At 38.1% G+C, this 24,292-nt stretch overlaps 1 protein-coding gene across 5 annotated transcripts in view; it reads left to right on the top strand.

Moving 5' to 3' along the window:
- Positions 1–24,292, top strand: part of sema6cb (semaphorin 6Cb) — a 146,992-nt gene that overhangs the window by 61,841 nt on the left and 60,859 nt on the right. For all 5 annotated transcript variants that reach the window (XM_079894534.1, XM_079894536.1, XM_079894535.1 and 2 more), the window contains one exon: positions 7,946–8,055. The gene's annotated coding sequence lies outside the window, so the exon portion shown is untranslated. The remainder of the gene's footprint in view (positions 1–7,945; positions 8,056–24,292) is intronic.

The raw sequence follows: 24,292 nt of genomic DNA, 5'->3' as shown, positions 1-24,292 counted from the left end.
CAACTACTTTTCTTAGCGGATTGCTATATAATGCTTGTTGGTGCTTTATTGAACACGGTGCAGACTCAGCTTCTAGGAACAAATGGGGGGAACATTAGGGAACAGTGATGTGTTGGGTCAATGGTAATGCTCATTTCTTTTTCTTGAAAACACGAAATGAGAGTTTAAAGGGCATGATGTTCACTCTAGTAGTGTTTATTTTCATTCCCTGAAATCTAAATATATTTTATTTCTGATTCGTAATCAGTTTTAATAATAATATTCCACCTTATCTTTGACTTTGATACTTTTAGGTAAACAAGTTGTTTTCGATACTGTTTTTGGAATTTAGTGTTATGCAAATGATCAGTCTTATGATTGGCTGATCTCTTTGCATGTGAAATGACTAGTGATTCATAAAATGGGACATATCAGTTATTGAACGATATTTAGGGCCCGAGCACCGATGGTGTGAGGACCCTCTTGGAATTGCTCCATTTATTATATAGATGTTGTTGTTTTTTTACATTTTTATATTTAGATCAACTTTGTATCATCTTAAACTACATTTTTACAAACATTAATAATTAATAACACCGTTAAGTGTAATCTTTAGCAAATTTCTAATTCATTTAAATGTCAGGGAAACTTTAAATGGACACATTATCCCAGCCCCTCTTGAATAGTGGTTATGACATGTCATAGTTCGATTTAGTTGTCATGTTGGCAGGCCATACAACATAGACATTTTCATACTGTACATTGTAATGTGTGATGCCTAAATTAATTTTTAGCATTTAAAACAGTTGCTTTTAGTGTTTTATTTTTTATTTTAATTATACAAAATAGTGTCAAACATATCAGACCATAATCAGTTATCTGCTAGAATTTTTTTTTTCTCTTTTTTTTTTGGTGGGGTTTATATTATGAATGCTATAATATATCTTTATAGTTGTGTTTCAAAAGTGATATTTTCCGTGATATTTTAACTTTAAAGTAAGTATACACTATTAGACATCCAGTAGCTGAGGAAACATAGGGTAAAATAGGTGGTCCGAGTCACAGCTAAAAGGCCACTTGTCACCTGACTGGAGAGAAACAGCAGGACTCCTGTGGACTCTGAGAAAAGGACATGTCAGGGTCACTGTGAGCAAGAGGGGCAAGACAAAGATGAAAAGATGGAGAGAGAGAGAGAGAGAGAGAGAGAGAGAGAGAGAGAGAGAGAGAGAGAGAGAGAGAGAGAGAGAGAGAGAGAGAGAGAGAGAGAGAGAGAGAGAGAGAGAGAGAGAGAGAGAGAGAGAGAGAGAGAGAGAGAGAGAGAGAGAGAGAGAGAGAAACAAGGAAAACATGCAATTGATTCAAATGGAGTTTGACATTAGCATGTTGCTAAGCTAACTCTAATAATCCTAAACACACATAAATAATAACAAATTACTGTGTTTTTAATCAGTCACTGAACTTAATTTGTATGCTAAATGTATTATACTTTTGAGTCAACATTTCTCTCGCCTTGTTCGCCATCTCACCTTAATTTTTTGATTAGGCTCATCATAACGCATTCTGGATAACCGCTTCTGATACTTGAGATGCTGCTTTATTATCTAGCTAAAATAAGGGCTCTTAGGAGGCATATTTAAGATGCCTAGCTTTCAGAACTGCTTCAGGAGCATGTCTATGATGCTTTAAAATGCTCTCTCTTTAGGCAGCTAGGTTTTGGAACAGAGCAAAGGGAGAGATACAGTGATCCGTTTGTGTCTTTAACCCGTCTATCCGTTCCCACGGTATCAGGAGAAGGAAGAACTGACCCTGTATGAGCTCTATACCCCTTCATCCCTCTCTCGTTCTCTCTCTCTCTCTCTCTCTCTCTCTCTCACCCACACATGCACAAGGGATCTGTTCACAACATCAGCAACATCGGTTCTCAATGGTTTTGCTTCTAGATGCAAATATTAGATATCAAGCGGAAAACCAACACCGAACCAAAATAGTAGATCTTACGACAGTCTATCCATGTTGGTACCAGCCTAATTTGACTATAGCTTCTATCAACTGACATGTGAATTTTCATCAATATACCATAGAGCTTGATTCAACACGCAGCCTTTTGACACCAGCAATGCAAAAAAGGGGAAGCATCTCCTTTCTACTTCCTCTTAAAAAGTTGATTAGCCTATTTTTTTTAAACTGTTTTATTCTAACTATGCACGACTATACTACATTTCAAAAGTTTAGGATTTGTAAGAATTTTGTTCTTTAATTAATGCTTTTTTTTTTCACGTTGAAATGGTCAAAAACTTACTCTAAAGACATAATTTATAATGTTAAAAAAGATTTATATTTCAAATAAATGTCATTCTTTTGAACTTTCTATTCACCTGAAACCTCAACAACAACAAAAAACTTTAAAAATTGTATCATGGTTTCCACAAAAAATGTTTTGTTTTCAACATAATAAAATAGGAAATGTTTCTTGAGCACCAAATCAGCATATTAGAATGATTTCTGAAGAATCGTGTGACACTGAAGACTGGAGTAATGATGCTGAAAATCTGCTTTACCATCACAGGAATAAATTACATTTCAAAATATATTAAAATAGAAAACAGTTATTTTATAATATTTCACAATAATCACTGTTTTTACAAAAACATGAAAAATCTGTTACTACATAATGGGTAAAATCAGATTCTATTTCATCACTCCATCATATCTGATGTTTCTTTCTTTTAGCTTTCATTTGTTTTCCTGTCACGATTTGTTAGAAAGCTATCCTTTGATTTCAAGAACAGAGGATTCTCAGTATCTTTAAACTCCATTTTTAGAGCTCCGTTTCTTTATTTATATTCTGATAAGGACTGAGTGGATAATGAGAGACAGAAATCCTCTGACTGAGACTGGGGCTAGAGTTCATGTTTAATAACGCTGGGGTCGACGGAGCATGGGGTAACAGTTAACGCTTGGTTAACAATACAACAGGTACGGCAGGGCTAATGTGGCCACAAAAGGAACATTCCAAATGTCGGGTTTTATTAGCTGAACAAACAATTTGAAGTGACGTCTTGTGATTTGTGACACTTTATGTGTTTTGAAGCTTGAACTACAAGGTTTTTACCCCTGCTGTGATGTTTGGATTGGGTCCTGGATATATTTGTGTTGTACATTTTGTTTTGTTTTTGTTCTTTACTCAATCTTGTGGTGTTGAGTTCATCGTCTTTTCGGATCAACGGCCTGATGCAGCTCAGTTTTTTCGTGTGTGTGTGTGAAAATACAACATTTAAATCTCTTAGAGGTAGGGGGACAAACTTTCACTCTCTCACCCCATTTCTGTTTCTCTGTGCTAAATTATATATGAATAATAGTCAGTGAATGTTGCCGTCAGCCAGACCAGATCAGACTTTTCTTTGCAGAAAAAAGAACAAAAACATCACAGTAAGTCAAGAGAGAGAACACGACGCTCTGAGAGAGAAATAGACAAAGAGATAGACAGAGAGTGAAAAAGAGGACAGAATGGGAGCAAAGTTGTAGAGTTGGATGAACTTTATTGTGACTGAACAGTATTACTGTATATTAAAGTAAATATGAATCAAAATTATACTACTTTTATGCTTTCAGAAGACTTGGACTACACATATGGACTAATTTTTATGGTGTTTATTTTTGTTGTCGTGTTTGGATATGACAAGAGGGTGAGTAAATAATGACAGAATTTGCACTTTTTTGGTTGAACTATGCCTTTAAGCCTTGCTAGATGTTTGTATAATCTATTATCAGTGCATGTGTTGGAGACTCACAGCAGACTGTGACTAATCAGTATTTCCACTCCATGGTGAACTCTAATTTGTGTAATTCACCTGGCATCAGCTCAGTCGGACACACATATCACCCCACCAAACACATGACTTTGTCATTAGCTGCTACTGCTGGCAACATCTGTACGTGATCCCTGGAAACAATAACATAGTTTTGCAGGCAAATCAGTGTTAAGCTCAGGTGAAATGAGATGCTATGGCCTTGATATAAACGACCCACGTTCCTGAGCTCAGCTGGAAAAAATACATACTTACTTGAGCCTAAAAACACTTCAGTTAATCAGATTACAGCTGTTGGACATGAGTTGAACGTACGGATGATCATTAGTTGTGTGGAGTTCCGACTAATTTATCTGAACTGCAGCGATGTACTGTATATATGTTTTTGTCTGGAACAGGCATTAGTCACATCCATCGTTGTACTAATTACTCATGCGCATTTTGTGCAACCACATCTAGTAGGATAATATTTTCACCGTGTTCGGCTAATGTTAGGATCGCTGCGTGAATACTCAATCAAGGGCAATGTTCTCTAAAGCTGTAGGTGGTTGCTTGTCGTAATTGAAAGTGTTTGCTGGCGAAGTGTTCTAGAAGGCCCAGTTTAATATGATGCGCGGCATGGACCCTCACTTCGTTTCATTTCCCCACTGAAAGACAGCGATTAATCTGATTAGTGATCTATCAGCTGAAAGTTCTGCCTCCCGGCTCTAATGGTCAATGCCAGAGCCTGGTCTGAATTATTAACAGATCCATTCCTGGAGACCAGGGACAATTCATCACCAAACAGAGGGGCAAAATGAAAAAAAGAGATGGGCTGGGTTAAGTAAAGAGTGAAAAAAATATATGTAAGTGGGACACATGCACTGTGGTAAAAATGGTTTTGTGCAGCAGTAAAGAGAAAGCAGGTTGTGTGTGTGTGTATGTGTGTGTTTAGGTTTAGGTGTGTGTCTAATTTTTTTTTTTTTTTTATGTAATTTGGCACCATTGATATCAATAATGTTTTGTAGTACATATGACTTTTGTAGTTCATTTCAATGCTTGGAAAGATTATCAGTTAAAAAACTTTATTTCAGTCTGTTTGTAACACAAAGCTATCATATGGCGAATTTTTGTGTGAATTGTTCCTTTAAGAGAAAGACATTTTATAAGTGTTTCCAAATGTCACAAGTTAGAGGTTCCTTATGTTTAGCCAGCCTTGATTTATTAAAATCAATGGTTTTCGGCTCAAGGCTCTAATCCCAAATGTTCGGTACATTTTAAAACTTAACCTAAGTGATGATGGGGATGAGTTTATAGTGGAGACGCTATATATATATATATATATATATATATATATATATATATATCCCTAGTTATAATCTAACTATAATCTAATCTAACCCTAACCCTATATATTATCCTCAATGTCCTCAACCCTAAATCTAACCAATAATCATAAACCTAATGAATACAGATCTCCAGTAGTAAGTAATCATAACCTAATCTTAACCCTACACTGTGCATCTAAATCTCATGTTGCCTAAATAGAATATGATCCCAAACCTTCATCTAATCCTAAACCTAATTCTGGTCAGCAGTGTCTCTGTGTGCATTTGCAACAACAACAGCAACTCTGTGTGTGTGTGTAGACCAGCCCACTTTCAGGACACTAATCACATTGTAGAACATAAACAGCTGACACTCAGCTGAGATTTATTTATTACAAACACACAATTTACTGGATTAGTAGTCTGATCCTGAGGTGATTTAAAGGTACCAGTTTACCCCAAAATTTTGTTATCTCATTATTTACTCAGAATGTCATATAGATTTAGAACAACATGAGGGGGAGTAAATTATGATAGAAATATAATTTTTGAGTGAACTGTCCCTTTAAGACTACCCTTTGCATAAGCTGTAACAGGTGAAAATATGTCACAATAAAGAGAGAGCTCTTGAGAAATACGTACAGTAATATACTTTGGATGGAACTGATAGAATTGGATTCATTCAAGATGCAGTACGGCTCAGATACTGTCGTGACCATTAGATCACTGACCCAGAGTTAGTCCATGAGAGGGAATGCTGGAACCAGTAAGACTGCCAGTAAATCACAGCGCACACACAAATACTGAGATAAAAAGCGCAATTTAGCCAAAAGGGGATGTACTGGCATTATAGAGTTTCTACATTGTTGTCTTTTTTTTATCCTTTAGTTCATATTTCAAAACTGAAACACTCCAACCACAGTCCGTATTGATTTTATTGCAGTGTAACTTCATGCTTGGAGAGTTACATTAGCTTCATTTCAAATGAACTGTGTTTGATGGATTGGCTTATTCACAGAGCCAGTGACATCCACCAGGCCAAACAAGAATGAACTACGGTTGTACCCTCCACAGTGTGAGACGTAAACACAGGATACAGTAAGTGTGTGCGTGTGTGTGTATAAATCCAGTTCAGCTTTGACAGAAGCTGAAAAATATCCGTTTTAATTATGATTGACTTGTAAATTCCCCATCACTTATAATTCACACCACTGATTGGTCAATACAATGTTCTAGCTGTGTTAAAACATACAATACTAGCTATGATGCTAAACGCTTGTTCGTTTAGTACTGTGTATTTATGTAGCTACTATGTATGATGTATGCAGTGTGTATCACTGCACCCATAGAGGTTCACTTTTAGCCTTAGCACTGGGTATGATTACATGTCAGGCAATATTTGTTCTAGACCGCCATCGGCACAGACGCTCAGCGAAGACCACGAGAACCAGACCCCAGACGTTATTTTTGATGTAGAACCAGGAAGTGCTGCACTGTTTACACTACGTCAACAATGTATGAGAATGATGGTGGAAGAGAAGAGATTGTTGAATAAAGTCATTATTTTTGGGGGTTTTGCGCACAAAAAGTATTCTCGTCGCTTCATAACATTAAGGTTGAATTTTAACGATGCCTTTACTACCTTTCTGGGCCTTGAAAATTGCAATGACGTTGCTGCCTATGGCTGGTTCAGAAACCTTTCGGATTTCATCAAAAATATTTTCAGTTGTGTTCTGAAGATGAACGAAGGTCTTACAGGTTTGGAATGACATGAGGGTTAGTAATTAACGACAGAATTTTCATTTTTGGGTGAACTAACCCTTTAATGTAAAACAGATGGATCTGAAAAGTCCATTCAAAATGTAACACATTTCCTGTACCACATATGCACAGAAAGCTTGAAATCAATGTTTATATTTTCTGGACAAGAGATCTGTGTGTATTTTGCCATGGTTTGTTTTGTTCACCCTGTCCTCTATAGCGTAATATAAATGGTTGAGTTCAGACACAAGTTTCAGGCTTGTGAGCAATGACTGCTCCCCCCTCCCTCACCCCTCAACCCCCAACCCCCCGGCTGGGACTTTGTGGGGGGATGAGTGATGGAAAGAGAAGGGTGAGAGGGCTAAATGCCTGAGCCACATGCGATAACTCACTAGTGGTTCACAGGGCTAACTGCGGTCAGAATGTGATAGCCTTGCACGAATGTGTTCCGGGAAATCCAGCCAGTCGCCCCCCAACCTCACCGGGGGTTTTAAAAGATCCAGTAATATGGAATTCCACAGCCGGTTAATTGAATCTGTGATTCGCAATCTCACGAATTGCACTATTTTCTATTTTAGTGCTGCACCGCTGTAAAAGAACCCTCTATTAAAGTTTAATGTTCCCCTATTGAAGGAACCGCATGTGGTTAATGGATGGATAGATAGATGCATATAGAAATGCATAGAGTTGCAGTACGTCTTGTGTATTAAACACAAATTGCCACCATGATTTTCCTGCCATTTTTTTTGACAGAAACGGGTTAATGAATGGAAAGTTGCTGTTGCTTTTCTTTTTTCCGTGTACAGATGGGAGTTCAGCTCCCAAGCAGAAACATCTGGTCCTGTTTAGAGTTATGCCGTGTGTGTGTTTATGAGAGATTGTTTTTAAAGCACGAGCATAAGAGGGATTTTTTTTCTTGAGCAGTGGTGAGTTCTGAATCTTCCTCTGTCACGGGTCACTGGCCGGTTCACATTTCCTGCCAACATGAGTCACCTACAAACCAGCGGTTATTAGTCTACAAATCTCCAACACAGCCAGATCCAAATATATTTATGTCTGCTTCTTTTTTTTCCTCTGTCTCTCTCACAGGATCTAAACAGAAAATATCTTTCTTCTTTGTGGGTGTCGCCATCTACCCTCGTGGACACCAGTGAGAGCTAAAGCGTTTCCACCACTGCTCTTCTGCTGAAAGGATAACAGTGAGTTTTGAATTCGTCTCTCTCTTTTTACAGTGATTCAGGTTTCCTGCCTGTCATCATGGACACGCCAGTTCGTATTTCCTCTCTTCGTTATGGCAGGCTAAATCAATTGTAGACACAGCAGTTTACAGAGACGCAGCATCAGTTCGAGATCAGCAGAACTAACAAACGTGAATCGACCTGTCAGATCTGATGTAACCCATGCTAGCTGGATTGCGTCTGCTGTTAAGGAAACGTGATTGACGGGTATCTGAGATTCAGATCTGCATGGATCCAGTTTACTACATTAGTCCATTGTTTTATATACAGTGTATCGGTAGCAGCTGGAAGAAATTCTGCTATGCTGTTTACCACAGTTTAAATGGGTACATTTTTATACTCTGTTATAAAAGGTGATGCTTGCAACATCCTCAAATGAAGTCCTTTTCGTTTTTAAAATATTGATGTCACTAGATTATCAAATAGACATTACTGGATGATTTGGATGCCTGTTTCCACCTCTGAGTAAAAAAAGTACAAAAAGGTTTTGTAATTTCTCAAAATTGTGATTTTTTTTTTTTTTTTATACCTCATAATTCTGACTTTATATTTCAAAATAGCATTTATTCATTTTACAATATGACAATCTCACAATTTGACTTTTTCATAACTTTGACTTTATATTCAACATTATGACTTTATTTCACAATTCTGACTTTATCGCAATGACTTTTCGTCTTACATTATTGGCTCTATTTCTCCTTATTTGTTACTGGATCACTATAATATGTCTATAATATGATTTTATTTCATAATTGTGACTTATTGTAATTGTTCATTTACTGTATCTCACAATTTGACTTAATTTTTATTATACTTATTTCTCATAATAATAATCTCACAATTGCAAAATATTTCTGGTAATTGCACCATTGTATCTCACAACGGGCTATATTGTACATGGTTATTTTATGAATTAATTTTGGGGTTGAATTTCTAGCACAAATAGCTAAAACATGAGACTATTGTCGTGATGTAAAACTTGTTTAATATAAGATTTTGGTAATACCATCCACCCTTAAGAGGAATCTATGTTGGATTTTTGGCATAAAATGAAACAACCTTTGTTTTTCTGGTCAAACGCTCAGACAGCCTAGACTAAAACTGACATGCCCTCACATTATTTGAGCAGCACCATTATTCATTCACTCTTTCCCTCTTTCTCTTCCCTGCTGCTGCTCTCTGAGCAGAAACAACAGTGTAAGCACTCCCATTCTAGATTTCTCTCTATACTTCCCTTTTGTCCTGGAGTCCGCATTTTCATCCAAAGGTCATTGATGGCCACAGAGAATCACTTGGAGTGGTATTCAGTCAAATTGCATCATACTGTTTATCCCAGAGGTTCTCTCTGTATTGTGGAAGATCTGGTATAGAGCTGAGCCCTGCAGGTCTGGAAACGTGCCACTGGAAAGGCTCATACCAACTTTGTGAAAGGTCAGGTGAGAAAGCTTTTTTGCACTCTGGGTGCACGCCAAACGAAACGGGTTCTGGGTAGTTTAGTCAAATGCTTGTGCATGTTTTTTTTTTTATCCCTTTTCTCTTCTCTTCATCTCTGGCACCACATATTCAAACATACAGTAAGTGGGATTTTCTGCAATGTGAGAAGTGTGGCTTCTCAGTCTTTTATTGCTGTGATCAGCGGATAGCCGATTCTCTGACTCTTTGGCGGCCTTGTGACTTTGACTCCCCGACCATCTAATACTCTGACTCATTCTGCCTCATTGTTGCCCTCCACAGCGGGGCTACAATGAATAGCAAAATCTCACCCAGTGAATAGGAAATTTCAGAGCAGTCATCTGGAACGGCACTTTAGGCTTGAATACAATGATTGGACTGTATGTGTGCTGTTTAAAGTATACAATAGCATATTCCACATATTCTCTCTTGTTCTATATGACTGAAAAACTCTGTTATAATGATTTGGCTTGGAATGATAATGCATAACTGAAATAGTTTGAGATTTAGCATTTACTTAAAGAGAGATTTCACTCAAAAATGAATGTTCTGTCATTATTTAATCACCCTCATGTAGTTTAAAACCTGTATGACTTGCTTTCTTCTACAGAACACAAGAAGATATTTTGAAGACTTTTTTTGTCCACACAATGAAAGTCTATGGGGTCCAAAACAATATTGACTTTCTTCAGAATATTTTCTTTTGTGTTGCACAGAAGAAAGCAAGTCATACAAGCTTTAAACTACATGAGGATGAGTAAATGATGACAGAATTTTATTTCTTAGGTGAACTATCCCTTTAAGCGTGCATTTAAAATGCCTTACATGAAGTAGGATTCATGCAAACTCCAGGTCTGCTACACAAACCTAATCATCAGATTGGTTCCAACAGGGAAGCACTTGGCTGCACAGTAAAAGCTTGGGGTTAAATTCACATTTTCGCCAGCAGATTGGCACTCAGGAATCACTTCCTGGTTCCTAACCACCAGCGTCTAGTTATTTTCAGTGTATTTATGTGTGTGTGATTGTCCCCCGGGGCCTGTTTGAGTTCTGAGCTTCACTGCCCTGAGACTAACAGGCAGGAGGAAGCAGATGGCTCCAAGGAGGGGTGACCCCATAGCAGAACTCTGACTCTGACAAAATTATATCCTCTAGAGTCACACACGTCTTGCTTCTGTAATCCTAATAGATACCCAAACAACACACACACACACACACACACACACACACACACACACACACACACACACACACACACACTGTACCTCTGTAATCCACATTGCTGCTGCTCCTCCTGTCTTGTCACGACAACTAGTGATGGGCAACCACTGGATTATAACCAGTCACTTTGACGCATTTTATAATATAGACTCAATATAGACCATATTGTGCAAATCCACACTGACTGAGAGTGAAGTTATTAACTGAGCTAAAAGATCTCGAATTTGATTCGGCTATAGACTTTAGTCTAAGTAAATGCCATATTTAATTTGGTGTCTTTGAAACGGAGGCTGCTAGGGACTAAAGTATTGTATGTTCAATATGCCATATTGTTGATCGTTCAGCCAATTGAGCAAAAAGAGTTTTCAATGTCTCATTGGGTGAATGATCAACATCCATTATGCAATATGACAACAACCGTATTGAACTTTCTTCCCAACACAGGCTGATTTTCATTCATGACAAATTAAATGGTCAGTTCTCTAGTGTATCTGGGATCAACAAACTTTTTGACATGTTTAATTTGGATAAATCACATAAGAATTTTTAATTACCTTATATTATTAATGTGATCAATAATCTACATATGTGTTGCCATATGGAGTTCTAGTGAAAATACATATAGAACAGAAGCATCAGATAAACTGAATTTTTCTGGTAAAAGCTGTTAGATGTGCGTAAAAACGTAACTAAGTATGAAACTCTCTATAAATTCTATAAATAAATAGTATAAATTCTCTGTTCCCAAAGTACCTGTAAATCCAAAGCCAGTTTTACTCTCATTCGTCAGTTGGTGTTCATTTTGGCTCATGACTTCAACATAGAAAACTAAATGAAATTACAATCACATAATATTATTCTCACTTAATTTTTGTCAGAGTTTCCCCTTCAATGTGTAAATTCTGATATGTGTGCCTGAGGTTACAGGCCCCTGATCTATACCCCTGTGATGGTTTTGGAGTAGCCCTCTAGAGCAACCTCCTGACTCACATCAATCCTGTTGATGAATATAGACTTTCCTAGCTAACTAATATTGAGCATGTTTCAATGTAATAAGATTTTCTTTTTCAACAGACCTTGCAGCATGTTTGCAAAAACCTTCTTAATACCTGACTGAGATATAATCGAAAGCTCTTTGCAACCTTACTGCAACATCATTCCAGACATCTAGCACCCATAACAGTCTGCTAAAGTAAGTATGTGCTGTAGCTGGTCAGCTGGGAGGTGGTGAGTAAAAAGCTTTCTCACGGCCCATTGTTATTCAGCAACAGTGCAGCATTAAGTGGTGTATTGATCTTCTGATGCGACTCATCCGTCGAGATTCCCCCACTGCTGATCCAGGATCAGGTCTGTCAGTCCTGGATGTCTCTCACATGCCTCCTTTGGGGCATTCGCAACCACCAAAGAGACAGAGACTAGCCGTGTAGTGTGTCGATGTGTGAATCCTCGTGAATGTAGCCGAAAACCAAATGTGCATTAACTCCGCTCAGATGTTTGTCAAGAGATCCTGAATGCAGGATACTTTCATTACTTTATTTCAAACATCCACAGACCTCAGTGAGTCGTTAGTGTCTCCTCTGGTTCTAAATCTCACCATGAAGGACAAAGAATTCCTCTCTGTGAGAAGAGCACCACATCCTAGAGTTATACTGCCTGAAGTGCATTCGATAAGACTGTCTTACTCTCCAACCCAGACAGAACCTTCTAGGCTCTCGCTCTCTTCAGGTAGAAGGATGTCTGAAGACCTGGAGAACGTTTCTGATTGGTTGATCTCTCTTCTTTGATCTGTCAAGTTCCCTCTTATTTTTCAACACTTCACTACTTGATTTGTCTGGCTTCCTCCTCAGCTTCGTCTCCATGGCATAAAAGCTTCATAACATGCATCCTGTCTCTCATGTACACACAACAAACACAACCGGTCAAAAGTCTGGGGTCGATATGTTTTTTTTTCTTCTCTTTCTTATGCTCCTCACAAAGGCTGCATTTTAAAATGCAGAAAAAATAATATTGTGAAATAATGAAATTTTAAATAACTCTTTTGTATTTTAATGTATTTCAAAATTTCATTTATTCCTGTGATGGCAATGCTGAATGGTTCCCACAAAAAAGAAAAAAAGAAATAATAAGCTCCAAATCAACATATTAGAATGATTTCTGAAGAACCATGTGTCACTGAAGACTGGAGTAATGATGCTGAAAATTCAGCTTTGCCCTCACAGGAATAAATTAAACATTTTAAATATATTTGAATAGAACACCGTTTTTAATTGCAATAATGTTTCACAATATTACTATAACATTTGATCCAATAAATGCTTATTCGTTCAATAAATGCAGCTTTGATGAGCATTTCTTTCAAGAACATTAAAAAAATCATATTTTTGAACGGTACTGTATCTGATGGGATCACGACAGTGTGCTGCATAACAGGAATGACCCGCATATCGGCCCACAAAGGGATCGCTAACACTCGCTCTTGTCTGATCTCGCCTCAGCTGTGGGCTTGAAAAGCTGCCAACAGCAGATAAATGCATTTAGCTGGATGTCCCTCCCCTCCTCCTCTCCTCCCAGGGATGCGATGATTCTCAACTCCTCCCGGTCTTCGCCGAATGCTGTGGAAGCGAAGCGAGATGCCATTTCAGATGCCTGCAGAGGGTTAGATGGCAGCCGTGATACTGCAAATTGAGCTGTGGCGAGCAGGGGTAGGAGTGCACATAAGAAAGCTGAAATGCTTCGTGTTCAGTTAGTGAGATGTATTACATAAGGTTTATAAACCACTACAGAGGGATGCATTATTCATCTAACGTCATGCAACTAATCAATCATTTATCGTTTAAATGGTTTTTCACATCCACCGTCGTGTTAGTCTGCTTAAAACAGAATGATTTTGAAGCCCCTTTGTTAACACGGTGTAAAGTGTTAACAAAGGGGCTCAGAAGAGCAACAGAAGCTTGTGATTAATGTGCGTGGAGACATGGAGAAGTGCTTTTTATGCGCAAAGGGTTCTGGTCTGAGTGCGAGACATTCACACCCTCTCATCTGATAATTGTACGATAGAGACACAGTGAATCACTCTTACCTCTTGCCCTCCCCTTATCTCTCTTCTGTCGGCCTTTTTTTCAATCGCACAACACGTGAGAGCAATCGCAATCCCATTCATCTGCACACTCACTGTCAGGCCCCTGGCCCTCGCTGACATGCTTTAGTCAGTGCTTTCCCTGTCAGCACGATTCAGAAATCCAAATAAAAGCATCCATGAAGCGGTGTCCATTGTCCAAGCGGTGACATCGAAACTGGCAGCCAGACCCTTCACTCCTCTGCTACTCTCACTGCGTTTATGCCCGACGGGTCACATTATAATATTCATGGAGCCGATGTCTCAGCGTGAGTGAGTCGAAGCGTGGACGCACACTGTTTAATGTAATGTTAAGTCTTGCAGCAGGTAACGTGTGATGCTTCCATTGACATTCTACTTCAGTCACAATGCTGCTTTAATAACGCTTGACTCCCTCGACCTGGACCGCAGATAAAATGTGGCTCGGTGCATTTGCATTATTCACATTTCACACCAAAAGAAGAGGGTTTTTTTTTTTTCTTAAAGAATGTCAATCAGTCCTCTGTTGTGGGTTGGATATCTTATTGACCTGAAGTGTTTCCACAGATAAGCAGAATTAAACATAGCGTTCTACTTTTAGACTTGGCCTTGGGTCCAAAATAATTGGCAAGAGATGACTTTTATAGATGATTTTATTTAGGGCATAACCAGACCCCTGGATTCCTCATGCACAGCATTTTATTTGAACTTTGTAATTTGGTGTACTATGAAGAGATTCAACTAAGCATCTAATGAAAATCTTATGATCTAATGAAAATCTAATGATTAATCAAATATTTGGCAGCTAATTTAAGAGTTTTAATTGATTTTTCAGATTTTGCCTTAAGTTTCTTTTTAGTCTTGAGAGGAGAGTTTTTACTAGGCACGTCAAGAAGATAAAACCATCTTCTAGAAATACCATTTAATAGGCCTTCACTGAATTATATGAAGATGTTTTGTGCTTTTTAGTTATTGGTTTTTATTTATTTTTTATTTATATTTATATTTAATAATCTAGAATTGAAATAATAAAGTTGTAGTGTATATAGAGTAATCTTATAGTAGGCCTACAAAAAGGAAGTCATCAAATTTTAAAGTTGTAACATTATGAGATTATAAATTTATAATTTTTTTTTTTTTTAAATATGCTAATTTTATGCTAATGTTATGACTTTTTTTCTCTCCCAGGACTTAAACTACATTCTGAAAATCCTACTATGAAATTATTCTTAAAACATTGTAACTTTATTCTCGAAATCTTTAACTTTTTTTAAGAGTAGAGTTAAGTAAAAAAAAAAAACAATTAATGAAAGTTTAAGTCTGTGTAATATTCCACATTTTTCTTTAAATTCTTTATTTCACCAAAGTATACTTTCACTCTTAAAGTAGGCAGCATTTTCCTTTCCTTAAATATAAAATATTGACTACATATTATATATATATATATATATATATATATATATATATATATATATATATATATATATATATATATATATATATATATATATATATAGTAAATTCCAAATGTCTAAATAATATTTACCAAGCTGCATTATTGATAAAGGGGGGTGGGGTGTTTTTTTTTTTAGGATGGTGTAACATCATGCAAGTTGTTCTCTATCTTATATGCAGTGCATATGACAACATTTTAGTCTGTAATTTCTCCCCACACTTTACTTTATTTACATTATTTGTAGCATTTCTGGACTATATCCAGCTACATCAGGCTTTTGGGTTACAGCAGTGTTTTTTTTCATATATATATATATATATATATATATATTAGGGCTGGGGGAATTAACGCGTTAATATTTGCGATTAATTTGAGATGTTTAACGCGTTAAAAAAAAATAACGCAATTGACGCAGCACTTTCTTTTTTGCCTCGTTTTAATGATTTCCTGTTGCGGCTGCTATTGAAAATATGCCGTCCCGCCCCTCCTTGTTCGGCGATCTGGTTTCATTCTCGTGCAGCTTTCAAGAGCGGGTCTTTTCCGCTCCGTGTATGTGTGTGTGTGTGTGTGTGTGTGTGTGTGTGTGTGTGTGTGTGTGTGTGTGTGTGTGTGTGTGTGTGTGTGTGTGTGTGTGTGTGTGTGTGTCAGCGCTGCGCTCTCTGCTCAATGTTTCGCTCCGTGTTTGCGCTGCACGTTCTGCTCTGTCCTTAATGGCCCAAACGAAATGCTCCAATCATGTACCGATCACGCACTGGAAAAGCAAAGTCCGCTCAAATAACGTGAAATTTCTCTGTAGTAGACTTCTGTTTGCTGAGCTGGTATAGCCATGCTGGGCAACAATGGTAAAATGACCTGCTATGATCACATGCTCTGGTAATAATAGCTTTGTAGGACTATATTTTAGTTTGATAATTAGTAAAAAAAAAAAAAAAATCTGTTAAATTCATTATGTTGATTGATTATTGAAAAAGAATAATATATTGAGGATTAATATTATTTTAATAGGGCTATTTTTTCCTGTGTTGTTTAATTTAATTAGGTGATTCTAAGTTTAAATATTGATGATTACAAGCTTGGGGAAAATGCAATTAATTACAGCAAATTGTGCAATTAATTAGTTCATTTTTTTTAATCGATTCCCAGCCCTAATATATATCGTTTGATCACATGAATACTATTTGACAATTAAAATGCCAACAAATTTTCATTGCTGATAATCACAACTACTTGTTTTGGCCCTAATTATCACTGAGAGAAAACAGCAAGGAACATTACCAATGGAGAAAGTTTGAAAGTCTTGAAAATACTTCTTTGTGGTCCCTGCACTTCACTCAGTAGCGTTGAGAAAACCCTAAAGTAACACTGTTGCAGATCTGACATTTTAATGAGAAAATATAATTGGCTTTACTGTGTGCCACAGAAGAATACATAACATACACTGCCCTCATAGCGGTCTCAACCGGCCTGTTTGGTTTTCATCCACTGGTCCCTCGTCGCCCGAGGGTGTGTTGTGGTAGACTCAGGCTTTTGATCTGTTGATAGGACTGACACTCTGGAGATCTGAGTGTTTCTCAAGGTCTGACTGTGCTCCGATCCCCTTCTCCTTACTGTATAATTAGCTCTGAACACTGAGGACGACATCCATGGGACTCAGCGAGACCTGCCTCAATTGTCCTTGCTGGAAAATATATAACCTCCAGCATGTGCAATATTTACTGGCTGAAATATCCATCCATCACACCTGAGAGTCTGGAAAACGTCTCGGTGTCTCATAACAGTCTGCTCTTGACTCAATAGAGGAGGATTGAGAAATATCAGCCGAGCCCTAAATAGCCTCCATTTCTAACCACAACACCCCACTAGTCCATTCTCTATTTCTTATTCTCTCTATTATTTTCCCTTCTCATCGATTTGTTGCTCATATTCTTTGGTGTCCCCGTGCCCCCCTTTCTTTTTTGTGTTTCGTAATATTCCAATTCCAGGCTTGTGTCGCAATCGCTGCGATTTCAAAGCATATTCCGGCCTCTGTTCTCATTGGAAATAAGCTCTGTGTTGCGTGTAGCGTGAGAGCCAATAGATCCGAGCTCCCTCTGGGGAGAGCCGTATCTGAGGGCCGTAAATGATGTTGGTGGTTGTGGGATACGGGCTTGTATCTGCGTCAGACTAATGTACGTGCTGAGTTTCTGTGTGTCTGCGGTAAGTTTCATGTTACAGCGATACAGTGGCAGTCTAAGCCATTATAAATCGAGATGTCTTAAAATTGCTGTGTTTAGATGACCTGTGTGTGTGTGTGTGTGTATATGACTTCTGGTGCCACTACTAAAACCCCAGTCGTGACCAGACGCTGCCTCGCTGCCTTTATGTATTGATTCAATTTGGTTGACTCTATACAGAGGGATTCTGCACTCAAGTAGATTGTGCCCTGTCTTTTTCTCTCTCTCTCTCCCTGTCTAACACAACATGTTTGTGCAAAAGATTTGAAGAATTAGCTTCCTTTCAATTTCTTCGAGTATTTCTTTCAATACTTCTTTGAGTATTCAATTGAATTGAATTCACAAAATGTTGAAATGGTATAACAGGCAGAGGAATTAAAAAAGGGTAATTCATTCTAGTTAATTAACTGTTCTTCGACTCTGGTCCACAAAAGTGAATTTGTTAAATACAATCATCTCTATCTATCTGTCAATCTATCATTCTATCTGTCGCTCTATCGATCTGTCCTTCTATCTATCGTTCTATCTATCATTCTGTCTGTCGTTCTATCTATTGTTTTATCGATCTTTTGTTCGTTCGTTCATTCTATCGATCAATCATTCGTTCTATTGTTCGTTCTATCGTTTCTTCTTTCATTTGTTCATTCAGAGTACAGATTTTGCCTCCTGGTTTCAGAAGACCACCACACGTTGCTGAACACACACACACACGCGCACACACACACACACACACACACAGTGAAGCAGAGGAGTAATGGCCTCTTGCTCAGACTAATGAGAATCTCAAATCTGACAAGCGGAGTGCATTTATCACACACACATGCTTACTGACACCAAAGCAAGGGCATTAAACACACACACACACACACACACACACACACACACACACACACACACACACACACACACTGTTCCATTCAGACACACACTCAGGAACCTTTAGTAGGACATCAAACCTCAATGCTTAAAGGAACAGTTCACCCAAAAAAAATTTATTCTGTCATCATTTACTTTCTTGTCAAGTTGTCAAAAAAGAGAAAAGAGCACTATAAACTAGTGCATGACTCATACTTCATTTTTCAATGCTTACAATAGCTTTATGCATGAGAAACAGACCAAAATCTATTCGTGTTGTTTTTTTACTAAATCATCTTTTAGAATCTCATTTGCGCTGGTGTATATTCATCCTTCAATGATGCAAAAATAATGGTGAGGGTGAGTAACTAGTTGTTTAGTTTTTTTGTGAAAGGTCGATCTGGTTGAAGGTTCTTTCTCTCTGTAGCTCTGCTAAAGTGTATTATGAGTCTAGATAATTAACTGATTGTAGAAGAGATGCAAAATATTATTATACAATGTAAATTGATATGGGATGCCATGGTGAGGGAGCCTTGATTAGAGTGTTTCTGAGCAACGTTTGATCTTCTAATCAGGTCTGGGATTGAGATTAATGGTTGGAGATTGAGATTAGGATTACATGTGGGATTATCCCATTGTAAGACTTTAAGAATCTGTGTCATCATTCAGCATGTGATAGGAATGCCATGGTAGCACATCAATAGGCCTCACACACACTCTTGACCAGGGGCCACCACAGATAGTTTCCAATTAATCAGATTAAAGGCAGGGACACCAGCTGGCATCTTGTCATGAGAGAGATCAGACAGAAACAATCTGAAGCCATTAAGATTTGAGTTGAAATTAGGTTTACATTTGATCTATACTCACATATTCAGATCACAGAACTGATAAATTGGCAAAAGGAAAAGGCTTGAAAATGCCTTTTTTTCAAGTCTGATTGCTATATTGGTATCTGCCTGATTAACAAATGATCTATTAAGGTACTTAACTGATTTATTAGATTAATTCTAATATATGATGCCTGACTTTCAAATGTACTGTAAATCTGCCCTGCAACCTCTTGCAAAACCTCTTGTTTTTCTAGAAAAACCCAGTTATCATAAACGACTGGAAGGTCATGGAAAACTTGTGGAAAGTCGTTGGAAAAGTGTTAAAAGTAGCTGGTTGTTTGTCATATAGCTGATACTGGAGCTTTCAGATGGTGTGTTTTATATTTTGAGTTGCTGACTGGATGTTTATTAAGGGGAAATTGACCTTGTGACCATATGGCCTGATGACCGGTTCTGCAGGGGTCCCTTACACAGCTGTGTGGTCTAAGCCTTTGAGAGGTCTCTGTAAATGCTGCTCTTGTAATATACTCTTTGGGCTAGAACTGGAATTGAGAAAATGGCAGATTGGTCTCAGTTCAGAGTGCACAGGCTTGGATTAGTGAACGCAGCATGAGGTAGAGAACATATATTTCGAAGAGAAGATATACTCGCTTACACACATACACAACAGCACATGTTTGAGCATGAACCGCAACGTTCTCGACAGAACATGTGTAACTCTGTGTCCGAACCAGGCATCAAGTACCACTTGCGTTCACAGTGAATGTGAAAAGCATTGTGTTTTATTTATGGAAATAAAACAAATGCTGCAAACAGTGGCTTCAGAAGTTGATATACTATATGAGTGATTCGTTCATTTAGGAAAATAAGATTTTGCTCACTTTTAATAAATATTGGTTTTATGATGGCAATTGAGATTTCATTAGCATATATAATTAAGTTGATTGTTGGATTGAATATACAATTTTTTTTTCACACACAAAAAAGTGTGTGTGTATATATATATATATATATATATATATATATATATATATATATATATATATATATAAATATACAAGAGTAAATAAGTAAAGACTTTTACGTTCTGACAAAAAATATATTCATTAAGGAATATAATTTTTTTTTTTTTTCTAAATGTATCACTGTTACACAATGTATCACAATATAACTGTTTATTGTATTTTTTAGTTGGTGAGCATAAAAGAGACTTCCTTCAAAAACATAACATCTTACTGACCATACATTTCAAAATATTTGTTATTCAATTAAGAACAAATATTTGAAAATACTGTGACAAAACCATGACCCTACAACTGCAATATGAATCAAACTATGAGAAAGTTAAACTAATACACCCTTGATAGATGGCTGGTTAGTATCAAACTCACTAACTTCAAAGAGATGTGGTTTATCGCCCGTCTTTGTGACGGATTGTCAGTGTCTGAGTGAACCACAACATCCTTAACTCAGCGCTTTCTGAGAGACTGTAAATTAAGGGCTTTGTGTGTGTTGTGTCTGTTTCCTGAGCAGAGGACAGTTAGATGAAGTTTAATGTTCTAAAGAAGAGAATGGAACACTGATTTTGTCTCTCACTCTCTCTCTCTCTCCTTTTCTTTCCCATTCCCTAATCTTTTCCTGAAACAGCAAAATATCTTTTGTTGTAAAGTGTAAATAACATATTAGAATAGTGAAGTAAATGATGATGGCACCCAGAGCTATTTGTGTGGGAGCCCAGGTGAGCTGGGTTGCTCAGCACTGAAATATCAACTGGGTACAGACCTGTCAGAGGAATCTAACCATCCTGAAATGACACGAGTCTTCTGCAGTGTGTGTGTGTGTGTGTGTGTGTGTGTGTGTGTGTGTGTGTGTGTGTGTGTGTGTGTGTGTGTGTGTGTGTGTGTGTGTGTGTGTGTGTGTGTGTGTGTGTGTGTGTGTGTGTGTGTGTGTGTGTGTCATGTCAGTCCTGCACAGCATGGAGTTTGATCACAGCTGTGTGTGTGCGTGTGTGTCTATGTGTGTGTGGATGAGCATCAGTGCCCTGTAAAGAAACTCAACCTCCCAAATCCTCTTCACCAGGCACAGAGGCGCTGAGCTCGGCATGTCTTGGCTGAACACCCGGGGGTCTTTCTGTCTCTCTCTTTCTTTCCCCCTCATACACACATCCGTTGTGCATCCTGCTGGTGTAGACTATGAACTATCCATACAGAGACACATGGGAATATTACACATTTAAGTAATATCTCTCAACCAAGACCGTACTAAATGTAATAAACTGAGGTTGTGATTCAGCCGTAGGTCACCGGCAAGATTGTGAGTGTGATATTGTTTTTTTACAACACAATGCAATACAAAATTTGACCAGTTAGTAACTATATATTGTTTATCTCCACCTAAGAAAGTAGTTTCAAAAGAAGAAAATGCATAAAGTTATGTATGTTCTTTTTCATGATTTTTCTTTCAAACACTTTCTTTCTTACATTTGCATTTTCTTTCTTTCATATGCACTTTCGTGTACACTTTTTGTTTTCGAACGCACTTTCATTCTTTCTCTTTTTTTTTCTTTATTTCTTTATTTTTTTTAAATGTGTGAAACAAGTGGTTAAAATTCCATGCAAATCTCAGTGCTATGAGATTGAAAACGATGCTGCGAGGAACAGAACACAGTGTGTTCAATGGATTGTACTTTTGTTTAACAATAATCCGATTATTCAGCTTTTGGAGACAAAAAATTAAATGAAGTTGTGAAAATTACTTAATCTAGGACTTTTATCAGGCCATTGTAAAGACTGTAAGTCTATCCCTCACAGCCCTCAATTTCATCTGCGTTAAAGGAATAGTTCACTTCAAAATGAAAATTCTGTCATCATTTACTCACCCGCAAGTTCTTTCAAACCTGTATGAATGAAAAATATGAAGATATTTTGAAGAATGTCGGTAAACAAACAGTTGATGTACCCTATTGACTTCCATAGGAAAAAAAAAATACTATGGAAGTCAGTGAGGTACATCAACTGTTTGGTTACTGACATTCTTCAATATATCTTATTTTGTGTTCAGCAGAAGAAAGAAATTCATACATGTTTGAAACAATTTGAGGGTGAGTAAATGATGACAGAATTTTCATTTTGAAGTGAACTATTCCTTTAACATTCAATATGGCGTCTAAACTGACAAAGGTCTATACAGTACTATGGATAATTGCCAGAGCATTGTTATGTGGTTGATAAGATGTTCAGATTGGTTATTAGATTGTTGTTCTGGATGGCTGCTAGGTACTTCGTAAGTGGTTGGTAAGTCAAAATGACCCCTCCTCAATGGCTTTATGATAAACTGGTTCTTAGCCCAAAAAAATGAAGGTCAAAACTGTTTTCTTGTTTGCCTGATGGAAATCTTATTTCATATTGCTTAGAAAAATATCACACCTTTCTGTAGCACAAACACTTGTATTACCAAACACCACTAATGACAGAGGAGTGAGCTTGCTGTCATCAGTGCATCTCATTCTGTTATTATTACTTTACATTAGTACTGTAGTCAAAATTTGATACTGGACCAGATTATAACAAAGCAAACTGCTCAGCATCACACATATCACTGTGTTTATTGGAAATCAAGTATGTTGCGTGACTGTCATGTATGCCTTGTTGGTGTCCTGATGTCTTCTTTTGAGATCAGAGCCGATCTTTTGTTCTCTCTCGCTGGATCTCTCACTAATTGGAATGGTTTCATGCTGTGCTTGGTTAGAGAGACTGAGAGAGAGAGGGAGAGTGTCGGGCAGCTTTTGACGGAGCCTACACTGCATTTCTTTGATAAAGACTCTTCCAGTTCCTCCTCCCAAAATCTTCACTTACCCCTGCACACAACCATCCACTTCATTCGTTCCTCTGGGAATCTACGTGTGTATGCGTGATGACTTTAGCAGGTGGTCCCTGGGCTGTTATTTTTTTTCTTATCCTGAAGAAACAGAATTGATATTAAAAATAGACCTGCACATAAAAATGTTGAGGGTAAAAACGTGTTTTGCTCCCTCCTCCACCACCAGCGCATACACTTCACCCTCCAATTATAATACCCGCCGGGGACGCCGGCTCCAATTTCTGTCAATACAGACAGGTAATGCCTCTAAATAACAACCTTAAATATTAATGAGAGCGGGGGAGAGAGGAGAGGGATCAAGAAAAGAGCATATTTTACATTCATAACTTTAAAAGTCAAAGAAGAAAGCAAGACAATTTGAAGGTAAAACTGCATAATTTTGGGCTTTTGTTAGAAGGTTGCCGTCAGGTCATCTTCGGGAAAGAAAACACGAATTGATTTTTCTTCTCTGTCTAAATGACTGATTTGCAAAATAAATGTGTGCTGCAGCGAGTCCGAGGGCTGATGAAAACAGACGCAAGCCAAGCAGGGGACGGATCGGTGGCGCTCCGCTAATGCCTCTGCCGTCTGCCTGGCTTGGCGACAGCGGAGGACAGTCTCGGCGGTTCTCGTATCGATCCGCTCGGCCGCTGTCTGCCGGCTGGCACGGATCCCTCTCTGATGTGTGCTGGACATCTGGCTGGGGATGTCGTTTCAAGAGAGGGAAACGTCAGTTCGGCTGCAAGTTTGTTTGATGCTTATCAGGATGTGTTGCCACAACATGTCCATTGGAGAGTAATCGCCGCGATGTGTGTCATATGCATCACTGAGCGGTACGCGGCAAGATGTGACAAATCACGTGCCAACTTTCATGCTAATCGAGACACACATTGAAGTTTGCTGACAGCCAGTCCTCTTGGAATTTCAGCGGGGAATGGGATGAGCAGGAATTGTCATTGGTGCCTGAATGAAGACTGATGGGGCTTCTTTCCACCATCATTCCCAGCAGAGGCAGCAGCACATCCCGTCGTGTCCCGCCAGGGTTGTTCCTCGCATGGACTGACCTTGTCAGGAAGGCAGAACCCTTGTGGCCGCAGCGGATCCCATTCTTCCTTAGGGATTGGCTGACTGGCATTGATAGGGAGAAGGTCGTGACCTCTTGCTGACAGACTAGACATCCACGTGACACCAGATGCCTCTGATTCTTTTAACA

This window comes from Squalius cephalus (genome assembly GCF_949319135.1).
Source record: "Squalius cephalus genome assembly, chromosome: 15".
Classification (NCBI taxonomy): Eukaryota; Metazoa; Chordata; class Actinopteri; order Cypriniformes; family Leuciscidae; genus Squalius; species Squalius cephalus.
Note: the sequence above shows the minus strand (reverse complement) of the source record. Positions and strands in the feature narration are given on the sequence as shown.